We start from the raw sequence: 16,891 nt of genomic DNA, 5'->3' as shown, positions 1-16,891 counted from the left end.
GCGCAGGGGATGCTGGGACTCAATCCTTTTGCGTCTTGCGTGTAAGTTGCGCAGCGCCAAGGGTATTGTGTGTTTGGCGTGAGGCCTCGGCATTTTTTTTTTTTTTTTAAACACATTTACATTATGGCCTTCCGAAATCTTAGCGGGTTTTCTCTGTGGCCTTCCTCTTAGTGAGCTCGGCGCTTGCTCACCAACCTGACGTCCACCCTGCAGGCCCAACCCGGAGGGAGAAGTGGGAGAGGAGAGGCAGGCCAAATGGCACTGCTCTGATCACTGCAGTCCCTTACCCTTGTTTTCCCGGGCTTTTATCGTGTTTGCTCGACTCCGGCTTTTTGAGCCTCCCACAGCCTTATTAGCTAGCTCAGCTACACCTTTTTTACTTTTTTTTTGTTGTTGTTGTTTTGTTGGGATGAGCTACTTTTAAGCCAGTGTGAATCCAGGTGGTTTGTGATTCCTTCAATCTTTCTCCAAAGCAATGCTGATAATATTTTTTACGTTTGCTATGTGGTCATAAGGTGCTCTTTGTATGTAGAATGTTTGGTAGATGGAAAGTAGAGAGAAAATAATAGAGAGCTATTCGTAATAGCTAAATCTTTGGAATGATTTTGAAGTCTCAAATTTTCTTCAAAATCCTTAGAAAGGTTTTAGCGTTGAACATGAATGGGAGCGACCCACGTAGTATCAAACCATAGTCAACACAGTTATTGGTGGGCATGTACAACTTAACTCGTTTGTACCCTTTTCTGGTTTTTGTTTTGCTTTTTTTTTTTTGGTACTGAGGTTTGAACTCAGAGCCTTGGGCTTCACGTACTCTACCACTTGATCCATGCCTCTGGGCCCTATACCGCTTGCTTGACCAGAAAGCTTCTATAACACAAACTTCAGCTTCCCCTGTTGCAATGCCCCTCCCCAGTTAGGGTCCTCTTACTACAAAGCAATGATCTTTGTGAAAATAGGTCACTTCTCATTATTACTGGACTTTCATCAAGAGATTGGGTGAGGAGGAAAAGAACTTTGAATAAATAATAAAAAGAAAAGGCTAGGAACTAGACTGTTGAACCTGAGAAAGCCAACTAACAGTCTTCATGTAGTTTTTTTCCTATCGTTTTTCTTTCTTATTAATATGTTAATCCAACTAAATTAGACAGTGTCCCCCTTCATTTGGTGCATCACGAAGTTAGAGAAAAAGTGTTCACTACTGTAATTTAAAAACTAACTTTAAAAAACATTCCTCTGTGTGTGTGTGTGTATAAAAACATCCAATTTTTTTTCTTTTTTTTTTTTTGTTCTAGGGGTTGAACTCAGGGCCTCATTCTTGCTAGGCAGGAACTCTACTGGTTGAACTACTCCTCTAGCCCTTTTTAGGTGGATTATCCTTGAGGTAGGATTTCACTTTATGCCCAGGCAGGCCTGGACCACAATCGTCCTAATCGTTCTTCCCTACTTAGCAGGGGATGACAGGGGTGCCACCATTCCTGGCTATTAGGTGAGATAGGGTCTTCTGAACTTTTTGCCTGGGCTGTCCCCGACTGTGATCCTCCAAACTTCTGCCTTCCAAATAGCTAAGATTATAGCCTTCAGCCACCTCACCCAACCAAAATATTTATTAAACATGATGGAACTTTTTCCCTAATGATAAATGTGGAAGAAGATAGCCTCCAAATAAATTCTTGAATGAATGATGTAAACAAAAGCCAACAAAAGTTTCAAGTGTATTTAGAATATAAAGATTTTAAACCAGTTAAAACTGATTGAATAAATGGTGCAGGTATTGAAAAAATTGGTCTGTAACTTATGTTGTGTAATAAAAATAACATGCAAATGATACCAAAAAGAAAGAAATTGGAACATAATAGTATAGCTAAATATAAATATAATTCTGAGGATGGGAAAGCCGTTCTTAAATATAGTTTTCAGTGTCGCAATGATAAAAGTCTGGAATATTTGATGACATTGAAAAATTGATTGAAAACCAAAATAGGTGAAGGGGAGGGGGAAAATTTGCAGCATTTATTATGTATAAAGAGCTCAAAAGAAAAAAGATAAAACAGAGGTAAACTGTGTTGGTATGCTTGGGCTGCCATGACATACTATCCCAAACTTTGAAACATTAACAACATAAGTTTTTTTTCTTTCAGTTCTAGAGATAAGAGTCCAAGATTGAAGTATCAGCAGGTTTGGTTTTTCCTGAGGTTTCTCTCTTTGGTTTGCAGATAGATGACTTTACATGGCATTGCTTCTGTGTACATTACCCTTCATGCCTCTTCCTCTTCTTGTGAGAACACCAGTCATATTGGTAGAGCCCTTGACATCTCTTCCCCTTTTTGCAAAGACACCCAGTCCTATTGGTAGCGCACTACCCTTATGACTTCAGTTAACATTAATTGCCTTTTTAAAGATTTTATCTCTGAATACAGTCACATTGGGCTTAGAACTTATATGAATTTGGGGGAAAGCATAGTCCCTTCAGACCAAAAAAGCAGAATTTCTAAAAGCCTAAAACATGAAAAAAGTTTATCTTTACTAGTAGTTTTAAAAATGCAAATCTAACCACAGTGAGATACTTATCATTTTGGCAAGTGGTAAAGTCAGAATGGAGAAAGAATAGATAAAAACATTTTTAAAAGAAAGATTGGATTAGTTCTTGGTGACAGAGCTATATAGTAAACAAAAATGGATATGCCTAAGCTGATTTATGAGTTTTACAGAGGAGAGTGAATGGGAATGATTGAGTATATTCACAATTACCCAGTTCTCAGAGTAAAGCTGAGTCCCTAGAAACCGTTTTGCATAAGATGGCTCTACTAAGTCACATGGACCAAGAAGCAGCATCTGACTGAATCTGGGACAGTTACAATCTTTAAGATGAGAATTTGTATTTACACTACATTTCAAAAATTGAATTTCTGAGGTTTCTGGGCATTCATTCATTATATATATACACACACATATATAACACATATGTAGAACCTTGAGAGAAATACATTGACCTTTCACCCCTTCCCTCCCCTCCTGTCTCCCTCTCTCCCTCCCTCCCTCCCTTCCTTTCTTCCTTCCTCTTTCCTTCCCTTTTTTTTTTTTAAGATAGGATCTCACTATGTAGCCCAGGCTGGCCTCAAATGAATGATCCTCCTGTCTCTACCTCCTTGGTGTCGGGATTATAGGCAGGAATCACCCCATCTAGCTCCACATACCATTTTTACCAGAAATGCAGAAAAAGTCAGTGGATAGGGAAAAAGGAAAAGACAGAGAGAAAGGAAATCATGCATTCAGAGAGGAACAGAGATGAGGTGAAGAAAGGGTCCAGATGCATTTCTAGTTTCTGTTTTTACAATTTTCCTTAGGCCTAGTTTCATTCCTGTTCTGGAGTTTTATGAAATATTCATATGTCCTTATCATAAATCCCCTGTTTTGCGAGGAAGCTAGATGAAAACTTTATCTTAAAACTAAGACTTTTTGACTAGTAAGAGTAGATAATGGAGAAGAAGAATTCAAAGCTGAGTTGTACAACTTTCAGCCTTAAGGAATTTGTTGAGCTCCACAGAAAGTGGATCTTTGGGTGCCCAAACTTGGGAAATTTCCTTTCCTCTAATCAGGGACATTTTGAATGATATAGCTGCTTTCCACTTTTGACTGGCATCTGCATGATGAACCAGCCTATCCACAACCTGTCAGTAAAAGCTTAGATTTTTTTTCCTCCTTCAAGGTATGAGCAAAGAGAGGTGTCTTAGTGGGTGATACGGGAGTCTGAGTACCTGCTCATGAAGCTTGTTATAATCCCTGGTTCTGTTTCTGCTTGGTGTCCCAGGTGTGCCATATTTATCTTTTGATAGATTTCTGTTGGGATGTCTGACTTTATAATGGGCATTTCAGAACGTCTCAAAACAAAAAAAGCAAAAAGCAAAGCAAGTATCAGAATCATATATTCCAGAGGCTGAGAGAAAATATTAACTCAAAAGGGTGTATTAGTTAAACTGTACCTCAAGAATGAGGATAAAATAAAGATGTTTTTAGATAAAGACTATAGAGAATTTTCTACCTACAGGCTCTCAGTAAACTTATAGTATGTTCCTTTTATTAGTAAACCTAAAGAGGATATGACATAGAAAAAATGATGACAATCTTAGAAATCACTGCAAATTTTGTTATAAAACTTTGAAATTATATTAGTGAAAGACAAAAGGCAGAAGAAAAGTCTCAAAAAAGCAACAGGAGGATTAATAGTATAATGTTGTAAAACCACTCTTTTTAAAATTTAAAAAAGAGAAAGGTGATCTATAATGCCAAATGATACAGACAGGTCAAACCCTGAAGGATGGAGACATGCCTATTGAACATGATATTTAGCAGATTTTTAAAATGACCTTCGAAAAATGTTTCACTGAGAACTAGAGGACAAGTGTTAAAGGATGAATGAGTGATTGGAAAAAGAGAAACATTTGTCAATATTGTCTACAGTGAGTTTTTCCTTTTTAAAGAAAAAATAACTGGATTCAGACCTTTCAGAAATGAAGTGACATAATGTCCTATCTTACAAATACCCTACACACTCTAAAATAGCTCTTCTTGCTTTTCCCCATTATTTCTAGGTTTGTTTCTTACTTTCTTATGGGTTGTAGACATTTATCTTCAGGTACTTTAAATGATACAGGTAGGATAGGATAGTTGGGCATAAGATGTGCTGTGTTGATGGTGGGGATGTTTGCCAGTCAGTTCCATTTACTTGTCTCCCTTCCCCATACACAACGCCTTAGTCTAAAGATTGTATCCCCACCTCAAAAGTTACAAATTCATCCAGGAAAAGTACTCTTTAATTATATCTCTGCTTTCTGCAGGAAAATAAATTTGAGTTCAGCCTACCCACTATAGCATCTTTTTAGACTGGCTGACTGATATTTTGCTGCTATATTTGATACCACCTGATTTTTGTCCATGCTTGACTGACCTCTTGGATATTTCTATTTTTCAGTTAAGCTTTTGGTTTAACTATTTTCTCACTTTGCTCATTTTCTCCCAATTCATTTCACATCACTGGCTTTCTTTTATATTGTCTGGTTTGTTATTCTTGGTTTTCATGTATTGAGTTGCATAATGTAACTATTTAACATTTTAATTTCTAATGTGGAATACTGCATTAATTAGGAAAGAAATAGCATTTTACAAATGAAGCTACTATAGTAATAGTAACAATCATTAGTTGTAATTATTTCTTAACTGATTTACACTGTTTGTATCTAAGAGAATATGAAATGCCTGACAATTTACAAATTTAAGCTCTCACTTGGGTAGACTGCTTTTTGATATTAATTGTCTTTGAAAGCAGTGGATTAGAGGTAGATTTTCCCCATAGATATTTTAACCTCCAAAATTTAAATTCCAATTTCTAGTAAGTTTCCAAGTGAATAGGATAATGCAGGTACAGAAATATTTAAGGATTTAAATTATTATTTAATTTTTTGGGTTTGTACAGTATAAATGGTTAAGTTTATATTGCAACAACCTGTGAAATTATAAGGGAGGAGACTATTTATAAATTATTTCTCTGTTCACAAATACAATATTAGATGTTTTTTTAAAATTTGTGATAACTGTAACTCTGAAACTATAAAGATAGAAATGAAAGTTTGATTAGATAGCCAACCTTCCTTATATAGGGATCTAATAGGACATAGAGAACTAAATGCTAAATTAATTAGTAAAATATCAACAATAACAGATATATGAAAAATGATAATTTAAAAGAGAAAATACTGTAGGAAAGAACACACAGAATATGGAAGCTTGAAGACATACAATCTCATTTTACAGATGAACAAACTAGAACCCAGAAAGTTTTAAGTCATGTGCCCCAGGTACTTAGAAGAGGCAGTCTAATGTTTGCTCTTTCCATTTTGTCAGGCGGCCTCTCAGTGATCAATGATTATTTGTAATATATACAGGAGAAGAACTATTGCTGCTGGCAAAACTAGTTCTCGAAGCACGTGCACAAGCAAATCTACTTCACCTCTACCTTCCCTTGATTCCTATAACACTATTCTTATTCTGCTTCCTTCTCTCTAGTCACTTAAGTAATTTAATTACTTACAAGTAATTAAGTGAAAATTCTTAATTCATTTTATCAATTTCTAAGGTTATAGTTTCATTGTTTCTTCTATGTCATGCCTTCTTTTTAGATTCCACTGTGACTTTTTAGCTTGCTATTTCTCCTAAATTTATAGCTAGTTTCATGGATTTAGTTTTTGTCTCTACCAGCTCATTTTCCTTATTTGTAAAATGAGGGAATGGGAGTAGACTCTTTTTAATTTTAAAAGTAGAACCAAAGATAATACAATATGATGGATGCTATAAAAGTATTACTTTTACAGAACCCCAGCGTACTCTCAGTAGACACCTCACCAAAGATAATATGCATATTACAATTAAGCTTATGAAAAGATGTTCAACATATATCATTAGGGCATAGAAAATTAACATAAAAATAAAATGCCATTGCACATATTAAAATAACTAAAATCAAAACACAGACAATAAGAAATGCTGGTGAGAATGCAGGGAAACAGGAATGCCCATTCACTGGAATGCAAAATGGCATAATTACTTTGGAAGACAGCTTGGCAGCTGATTATAAAGCTAAATGTTCTTACTGTATGATCCAGCAATGATGCTCCTTTGTCCAATACTGAGAAAGAACCTTAATGCAAACTATGAATTTCAGGTAAAAATCATGAGTCAATATAAGCTCATTGTCCTCTTGTAGTATAGGATATCAACAGTGAGGAAGATTGTATATGGGGCAAGGGAGACCAAAGACAAAGCTGCATTTTCTGCTCAGTTTTGTTGTGAATCTAAAACTGTTTAAAAATGAAGTTGATTAATCAAAAAATTAAAAAACCCAGAACTGTGTTTTTTTAAAACACAAGACAAAGAAAGGCATTTAGAGTAAAATGGTCCGAATTTTTAAGAAAAGTGAGCTATGAAATTTATTTACTCTGAGACACAGTTGCTTTTTTATTTTCTTTCTTTCTTTTTTCTTTCTTCAATCTCTCTCTCTCTCTCTGTCTTCATTGAGGAAAATGCTGTGATAAGCTTCTCTGACTTTGGAAGGTGAGGGTTTGAGGATGGAGCCTGGAAGGCAGCTTCAACACCATGGGAGAACAAGTATACGCAAAGAAATGAACAGAGAGGCAGTGGGAGGAATGCTAGAACAAAAGATGAAGGCAGATGGGGTTAGAGAAAAAGCCATGCAGTGCAGATAAGATACTGGCTCCTGTGAGAAAAAGAAAAAATTCTCTGGTTGTACATAGTAGCCCAGAAGCATAAAGACCATGAATGTCCAATTTACAATGTTTAGTTGTTGGCATTTTAACAATGTAACAATCCACTGTATTTCATTGTATGGCCTGGGAGAAATCAAGGACAGAAGCTCCATACAGAGGAAAAGTAGTTATAAGAAGTGAGATGTGGGAGATCAAGAGTTAAGCAGAAGATTGAGCCACAATTGACCATGAGAATACAAATCTACAGGATTAAAAGCAATGGAATTTCCCACAGGAGCCTATCTCAAAGACAGAATGAGATTTTAGTTGACAGATAAGATGACTGGGTTCATAGGTTGATTATGAAGATATTTGAAGGTATGTAGCACAGTACATAACACATGATAGTAAAAACTTAAGTAAGCACTCAACTCAATAGTTTGATATAGTTCTGTATCACATTTGGAGCTGCATCAGCCTTGGCTTTGAAGATTATCTCTGAGTCAGATAGTAAGGAAGCTCTAATAGAAATAATTTTTACATAATAACCAACTGAGCACAACATTTAATGGCATGAAAATGTCATTGACCTAGTGAAGAGACTCTTCATATCTGTTAGAGGGAAAGGTTTGACTCAAGACGTGTCTATGAGAATGAAGTTGAGACATGTTAATCTCTTTTTTTCAGCCTTGTGGAAATTGTGCTGATCACATTAGCTTAGGAAATATATATTGTGAGAACAGAGTAAGATTGTCCTAGGAGGCTTAGATTAAATAAATAACTTTCTGAGAATGGCAGTAGAACTCAAAAAGAAAACTATTCTCTCAGAAACATGTTCATAAATTCAGTAGAGTTGGGAATATTAATCAATAATATACAGAAGTGAATGAAGTGCTCCTGAGATGTAATGAATAAAAAATAGAGGAAAAACGTAGTGCATGAGTAGCATTCTTGGATTTACCCGCTTTCACCACTATAGTCATTGTCCTTCTAGACAACTTTCCTATCTTTTTCTTCTAGGCTGATTTCCCTCCTAAACCAACTGTGTAATTCAATGGCCAATAAAAGAAATTTGGACATTGGTACCAGCAATTTAGAGCCCAAGTTTACCTTCCATAGCAAATCCAAATTTCATACCTGTAAACTTCAAGACATTGTTTCAGCCATTATCATTTAACTACTCTTTTGATGTACCTTGATTTCTGTTTCATTTATAATCAAATAAGTTTAATGATTCTTCAACCTATCAATTTTGCCTACATTTCAGAGCCAACTCACTAGTCATGTGCCTATGAAGAAAATGCTCCAATTTCATGTTAGTCTATGTTTTGTCCTTTCTCCAAATGAAATTCATTTTTTTTTCAGAAATATCAAGGAGGAGTCTCTTCTCTCATTTCTTGCATGGGGAACAGGAAATGCTTCTCCTTCTCCCCCCATTTCTTCCCACTGTTATACTAATTTCTTTCCTAATAAACTTTACTATTACTTTTACTACATTTTTGCATCTTGCCTGAATTCTTCTCTTGCTGGATGCAAAAACCAAGGTAAAAAATTAAAATAAAATGGAAATTATAGTAAAAAAAGAAATACCAAAGAATGAAATGATTGTGAATATTTGAATAATGTGACTGATTTAACATAAGTAGCCTACATGAAATATCAAGCTTAAATGTTATTTTATAGTAGAGTCCTTAATGATAAAATTAAACTAAATATAAGAAATGCTCTCAGATGAGCTTGGTGATACACATCTATAATCCCAACTCTGTAGAAAGTGGAGATGGGAGGATTGTGGTTTAAGGATAGCCTGGGCAAACAATTTAGTTGAGACCCTATCTCAAAAAACAAGCTGAGTGTGGTGACATGCATTATAATCCCAGCTACTGAAGAGATAGAGTAGTAGGATCATGGCCTGTATCCAGCCCTGGGCAAAAGTGAAACACTACCTGAAAAATATAACTGAATACAAAAGGGCTGGGGGGTGTGGCTCAAGTGGTCTTTGACCCTGAGTTCAAACTCTGGTACCTCTGAGGGGAAAAAAAATCTCTAATAATTCAAAAGAATCTTCAGGATTTGGAGTGGTGTATGCTCACCAATAAAAGCAATAGTTGTTATTCAATAGAACTTTAAAAAGTAATATTATTAAGGTGTTCTGGGTGGTTTTGGTTTCTAAATAAATAAAAGATTATTTTTGTCCTTCAAAACACAAATATTCTTTGGTTTTCTCATACTAATCTTGCCAGAATGTAGTTTTTTTGTGGAACATCTTGTACACTTAGTTATTTAACTATTTGGCATTTTGGCAATGAAATAACTTACCCCATTGATTTTTGTTTGCTTGTTGAAGGTTGATCTCAAGTCTTACAGATACATTCTTTAATGATGCAAAGTCAAATTTTGATTGTCTATACTGTTTTTTACCAACATTGCCCTTTTGTAATGACAGGTGAGGATAGACAATTCAATTCCCTGTCTTACCCTAGCCATTTTTCTAATCATTTCCGTGAGGTAAATATACCAAAATGGTGACAATTCTATAAGGACTGCAGTGTTTCCTAGTAAAAGTATGTGTCCTAAAGAACTGTGGTTGGATGTTAGATCTGGAACTTGGGGAATTCATGTTTCTATGAATCAATTTCCTCACCTGTAAATTAGAGATAATACCTCCCAGTTGCAGAAATTACTGTGCTTGCCATCTCCTTATTCTTCTTTTCTTGCTGGGTACAGTTAAACTGTATTTGTCAGTCTATGTTGTAGATTGATGAGTTTTCACAATAGAATGCAGTATCGATTTCTGGCTTGACCCACGAAGTAACTTCCATATGCTTTCTTCTCTTGTTTCTTCTCTATCTGCTGGCTGATGGGAGAGTACTCTAGAGACCTATGAGAGATAAGAACTATAAGACAGAAGAGGCCTGAATCAGAGCTTGCTGCCAGTCCTCGCCACTAAATCAGATGTAAGCAAGAAGTGATGCTTATTTTATTAAGCTTCTGAAATTTGGGGGATGTTTGTGTCAGCACTTAGCCCACTTTCACTGATCTACCTCACTGGATTATTAAGAAGACTACACAAAGAATCTTTGCAAAGTGCCTGATACAAATTAAGTACCCTGTAAATTATAGCTACTTTACTGTCATCCTTTACACACACAAACATGTAAGCATTTAGACATTGCAGGTGCTAAGGATTCCTCAGATGATCAGTCTCCACAGGATCTGAAATATCAGGACTTATATTTCACTGCTGTTACAATTATATTCATTATTACATAACTTCCCGGACTTCTTGGTGGTGTGGATGGTTAATTCATTAGATTTTTAAGGTTCCATTCTTAATCTCTGTGTTGTCCTGCTAATTTTATCCTTTATCATTGTAACATATGATACCCTGAACTTAAGTCACATGTCTTATACTTGTAATTGTGTGCCATTTAGTGTCTATGACAGTTAGACTACTGCTGTTCAATAGAATTAAAATGTAAACTACCTATTCAATTAAAAATTATCTAGTAGTCACATTAAAAAAGGTAAAAAAAACCCACATAAAATGAATTTTCATAAGCTATTATTTAACCTACTATCTCTAAAATGTTGTGATTTCAAGCTTTTAATATCATTTGCACTCCTTTTTTATGCTGACTCTCTGAAATTTGTGTGTATTTTTACTGACAGCACATCTCAATTGATCTTGTCTAATTTCAAGTGCTCAACAGTAACATTTGTATAGTAGCTAATTAGATACCTCAGGAATAGGCAAAGTGTTCTATGTCTGCAAAAAAAGAAACTTAAAATCATGTGCCACAGATACTGAGTAAGTAACATTTCTTTGTCTTTTGTATGTGGAGAATAGCACTGTTTTGTTGTCATTCTCGGAGAATAAACATGGAGAAGCAAATGTCACATCACAAGGTTCAGGAGATGAGCATTTTACATTTAAAGTGTTATTTATCTGGAGATTCAGTTCCTGAACTTTCTTTGTGGGTTTACCTTCCTTACTTTGCATATAGAAGGTGTTTAATGAAAGACATAGATGGGGATGATCAATGCTCAACTAATTATGTGTTCCATGTTCATAAGGTTATAGTAAAAATATTTAAAACCCTTGCAAGATATTCTGGAAAATATCCGTGAGTAGGAAATACAGTGATCCTAAATTCTAAGAAAGCCACAAGAAGTTATTTTTTTTTATTATTGATGAAGAACTAATTACTGCTGTTCACAATTTTCAGAGGAAATTAAATTCCTTTGTAGAGAATATAGACTTTAGAAATCTATTACTGTGTAGTACAATTCATTTCTATCCCTGTTTCAACGAATACACAGAAACCAGTCACTTCCTGGTATACAAAGCGAAAAGCAGAGTTTAGTTCAAAGCCGTTGGTTTTGTTTGCTATTGTAAAAAACATTTGAATAGCATGGTTACTTTAAGTATGATAGGCAGTCACTCCTGAGGGCGAAATAATATGTTGTAAGTTTGGAAGAAAATAGATTATTCAAGATGTCATATCATGAAAAGAAAATGTTGTCTTTGATATTCAAAGCACTAAAAGATAATTTAACACGTTGTGTTAGAGAAATCAGAGATGTATTTGATGCTTAGAAAAGGTAGAGTTTTAAGAAAAAAATAAATTACTATGTTTCCCTCTGTCATCAAGGAAAGGCGGTCTCTCTTTGGGAGGCACACTGGAGGAATTTCGGGGGAAGTAGCATGTACAAATCAGAGGATGCGAGGAAAAGGCTTTAGAGCTAAAAGCACACAGATTGTTAAGTGATAGTGGAAAGAAACAGGTCACATTTAACATAATTGCATATTAAAGTTACAGATAGGTTGGTTCTTTTTCCTGGGCTCATCTGTCTTAAAATTTGTTCTAAGATAAGTTACATAGAGCCATTATTAAAAAACAAAAAGTTCTCTGTTCTCCAAAACTATTGAAAAGCTGAATGGTGAGTTCTGTATCTTGCTAATGAGTCTATCTATCAGTCCTACAGATATGATATCATTGTGGGGAGAAATATATTAGGGACTGCAGGAGATTATTTGTATTTTAGCCCTGTGTTTCTTAAAGTTTCAGAATCGTGTGTGTGTGTGTGTGTGTGTGTGTGTGTGTGTGTGTGTGTCTAAGATGAAGGTTTCAGGTCCTGCTCCAGATCTTCCCCAGTTTTACTTGAAATGTGGTCCTCGAATCTATCCTTTAAACAAGTTTTTCAGCTGAATTATTTCAGATGTGAAATAATACTTTAGAAATATGAGATGGTAACTTCCAGGAGTGGGTACATTAGGAATTGTAGTATGGCTACATTTAAAAAAATTTACACCTTAATAACTTGAGACTTCTGAATCAGCTAAATCCCTCTGTCATTTCTTTACTCATCCCATACTCACCAAACTTCAAAGAACAGACGTTTAAGCTTTTTCTTAATGCATATGACAAGACATTATGGTCACAAATGTGGAGTTAATGACTGGCCCAACTACTTTGTTAGTGAGATGGGTTTTAGAGTAACTCTTCAAAAGCAAAGCCATCATTTCTTGTAGAAATTCCCTGACATTGCTAGATATTAACCTATGTAATATATACATAACAATAATAGTACATAAAGAAAAATATGAACTATTCATCTGGTAGGCCTAGAATACATTTTTTCAATGTTTTATTCTTAGAAGACAAACCCAGAAATTATACTTCTTAAAATTAAACATTCTATGATTATTATACTAATAGTATTTTTAGGGTCAATGTGAATATTAGGTGATTCTACTCTTAAAACTTTTTCTGATTATAATTATTATAGCCTTGCTCTGTATCATAATTTTTTTGTTTTAAAATTAGTTTTCTCTCTATGTGTGTGTGGCATGTGTAAGCAAAGTTTTCGTAAGAAAGTTTAAATTTTTTCTAGCTTTATTGGAGTATAATTGACAAATATAAATTATAAATATTTAAGGTATATAGTGTGATATTTTAATTTACATACATTGTAAAATATAGCATGATATACATATATTGTGAAGTAATTACCACAATTAGTTAATTGATGCATACACCACCTCACATAGTTACTGTGTGTGTGTGTGTGTGTGTGTTGAGAATGCTTAAGATCTATTCTCAGTTAATTTTAAGTATATGATTCAGTAGTATTAGTTGCAGTTGCCATGCAGGAGATTTGATTTCTAGAACTTATTCTTCTTATAATTGTAAGTTTATACCTTTTGACAAATATTTCTCCATTTCCCTCAGTCCCTGGACATACTTTGCTTCTATGAGTTTGAGGTTTTCAGATATTATATGAGTGGGGACATGAAGTATTTGTCTTCTGGGTTTGACCTACTCACTTAGCAGAATGTTTTCTAGTGTTATTAACATTGTTGCAAGGGGCAGGATTTCCTTCTTTTTAAAAGACTGAATTCCATTGTTTATTTATTCATATGTCAGTAAACACTTGTTTCCTACTCTTGACTATTGTAAATAATGTAGCAGTGAACATAGGTGTGCAGATTTCTCTTTCAAGGTATTGATTTCATTGCTTTTGGATAAATACCATGCATGAGATTTCTAGGTCATATGGTGGTTCTGTTTTTAATGTTTTGAGGAACCTCTGTTTTGTTTTCCATCATAGCTCTACTAATTTACATTCTCACCAACAGTGTACAAGAGTTCCCTTTTCCCCACATCTTTATCAAATTTGTGAAGTGATATCTCATTGTGACTTTTATTTGCATTTTCATAATTAGTGATGTTGAGCACGTTTTCATATACTTGCTGGTCATTTTTATGTTTTCTTTGGAAAAATGTATATTCATGTCCTTTGCCCATTTTTAAATTGGGTTGTTTGGTTTTTGGCTATTGAATTATGTAAGTTCCTTATATATTTTGGATGTTGACTCCATACATGGATAAAAATATTTGCAAATATTTTCTCTTAATCTACAGTGTGCTTTTCATTTTATCAGTAGTTTCCTTTGCTGTGTAGAAGCTTTTTAAATTTGACTGGAACACATTTGTTTATTTTTGCTTTGGCTTTTCTTGTTGTCAAAAAAACATAGGCCTTGAGTATCTTGGCTATTATAGCTGATGGTGAAAATTGTCTTAGCTTTTAGATAGATTCATAAAACCTTAAAAAAAATTAACCCATGTAAGAAAATTTCAGAACGAATGATTAGAAACAATGAAAAACTGCTTCTTTATCTTTTAATACCTTCATTGGCTTTACTCATAAAGAATCAAAGTATATGGAAAATAAAATGTGATTTCTCAGAAATATACTTTTCATTCTTTTCTTAAGATGAAAATATAAATTCACTTCTGTAAATCTTGAGGCAGTACTTGGTGAAATCTCCTCTGGGTTTGCATGGGTCCCTTAGAAACTAGAGCTATATCTGCTCCTTGATGTGGGGAGCAACAGACTCTACAAAGTCTCTATACAGAGTAGGGACAACAATGAGAAATGTTTTGCTTTCTAAAGAGAAGACATAGCAATAGAAATATTCCTTAACTTTCATTGTTGTGGTTTGCTACAACTCTTCAAAGTTCAGTATCAGATTTAGTACATTTATTTGTAGCGCATGAAATACATAATTATGCTTTTTGTGAATAATTGCAGATACCTAAAAGTATACATTTTAGGCCTGTTGTGTTATGGCCAATTTGAAAAAGAATGGTTTTTATCATATACTATTGCCTATAGACTCCTTGGACTATTCTGGCATCATATGACATATTGGAATTACTGTATTTTTTGGCACTGAATATTGATGATCCCCATGGTATTTAAAGCTAATTTATTCTGGAGGACCAAGAGGGCTGAGTCTGATGAAGCATGACTTCACTGATATACCCTTAGACAAAAGGGTTGGAGAGAGAAGCCTTTATTAGAGAAAATCTTGATGCTAAATGTACTACCCAACATTCTAAAAGAAACCCCTAATTTGTTTTTCTTTTAAATATTTTTATTGGTATATGATAGTTATAAGGGGGTTTCATTGTGGTATTTCCATATATACATATATTGTACCCTGGTTTGTTTCATCCTCTCCATTATTCTCCCTCTTCCCTCACTCTCCTTAAAATGACTTCAACAGAGTTCAGTTCAACAGAGTTCAATGTTCCATATTCATACATGTATAGAAAGTACCTCAACCATATTCACCTTCCTTTACCCTCTTCATTTACCTTCCCCCTCCCACTATTACCCTCCCTTTAATGTGACCTATAAAACTAATTAAATCATTATGTTCCCCTAAATTTACATTTTAATGAAGCAGAAGAAACTGATTAAAGACCAAACACTGTGCTACTAGAAACAAGATATGAGTTAGAAATAAATCTTCATTCTTGTAAACAACAGGACTGTGTGGGCTGGTGGTGGTGATCTTTACCATAGCAGATATAGCAAATGCTGATTTCTCAGAGTATAATCATAACCTTCCTTGTAGGAAAAAATATATATACATGTATATATATATATATATACACAAATATATAGATATAGATATACACACATACATGTGTATATATGTACATACATGTGTGTGGGAGAGAGAGAGACAGACAGAAAAGAAGAAGAAGAAGAAAAGGAGGAGGAGGAGGAGGAGGAGGAGGAGAAGAAGAAGAAGAAGAAAGAAAGGAAGAAAAGAAAGAAGGAGGCTTAGGTGGTCATAAAATTCAAGTCTACTCTTCTATCTCCACTATGGCCTACAAATGAATGTATTACAAAATCCACTGAAATCTTTTTTTTCTTGAGGAGCCGGACTAAAAGTCATAAAATGTTGTGTTCAGTTATGGTGAATTTGATCTGTATACTAGATTCTTCAGTTCCCTTCTACTTTCTGCTTCCTCATAGCTTTAACTTATGGAGCCAACTCCAACCCTTGCTCTACCAGACCTCCCAGTTAAAAAAAACTATACAAAGAGTCAACAAACAAAAAGTAGGTTCTTAAGAAGCATTAAGATCAATAAACCCTTAGCCAATCTGACTAAACAGAGGGGGTAAAGAACCAAATTAATAAAATCAAAGATGAAAACAGGGACATCACCACAAATACCAATAAAGTCCAGAGGATCATTAGGGAATGCCTTGAAAACTTATATTCAGGTAAACTGGAAAATCTAGAAGAAATGGATAACATTCTAGATTCATTTAATCCACAAAAATTGAACCTAAATATATCTATAACAAGCAATGAGACTGAAGCACTAATTAAGAGTCTTCCAACAAAGAACAGCCCAGGACCCAGTAGATTCCTGGCCAAATTCTACCAGTTTAAAGAATAACTAACACCAACACTCCTTAAACTCTTCCAGGAAATAGAAAGGGAAGGAATGCTACCAAATTCATTCTATGAAGCCAGTATTACACTCATTCCAAAACCTAATAAGGATGCAACAAAAAGAAGAGAATTTCAGTTCATTATCTTTAATGGGCATAGACACAAAAATTCTCAATAAAATACCATCAAACTGAGTTCAACAACACATCAAAAAGATCATACACCATGATCAAGTTAGTTTCATTATAGGCATGCAAGTATGGTTCAACATATTCTAAGTGATATATATAATACAGCATATAGACAGAAACAAAGACAAAAATCACATGATCATCTCAATAGATGCAGAGAAAGCCTTTGAAAAAGTTCA

The 16,891-nt window shown here is 34.5% G+C and overlaps 1 non-coding gene across 1 annotated transcript; it reads left to right on the top strand.

Annotated features, from left to right (window-relative positions):
- The first annotated feature begins 15,037 nt into the window (after positions 1-15,037).
- On the top strand, positions 15,038-15,163 carry LOC141416622 (small Cajal body-specific RNA 4). Its single transcript, XR_012441255.1, has one exon.
- Positions 15,164-16,891: the final 1,728 nt, after the last annotated feature.

This window comes from Castor canadensis, chromosome 1 (genome assembly GCF_047511655.1).
Source record: "Castor canadensis chromosome 1, mCasCan1.hap1v2, whole genome shotgun sequence".
Lineage (NCBI taxonomy): Eukaryota > Metazoa > Chordata > Mammalia > Rodentia > Castoridae > Castor > Castor canadensis.
This window is presented reverse-complemented; position numbering and strand designations above follow the sequence as displayed.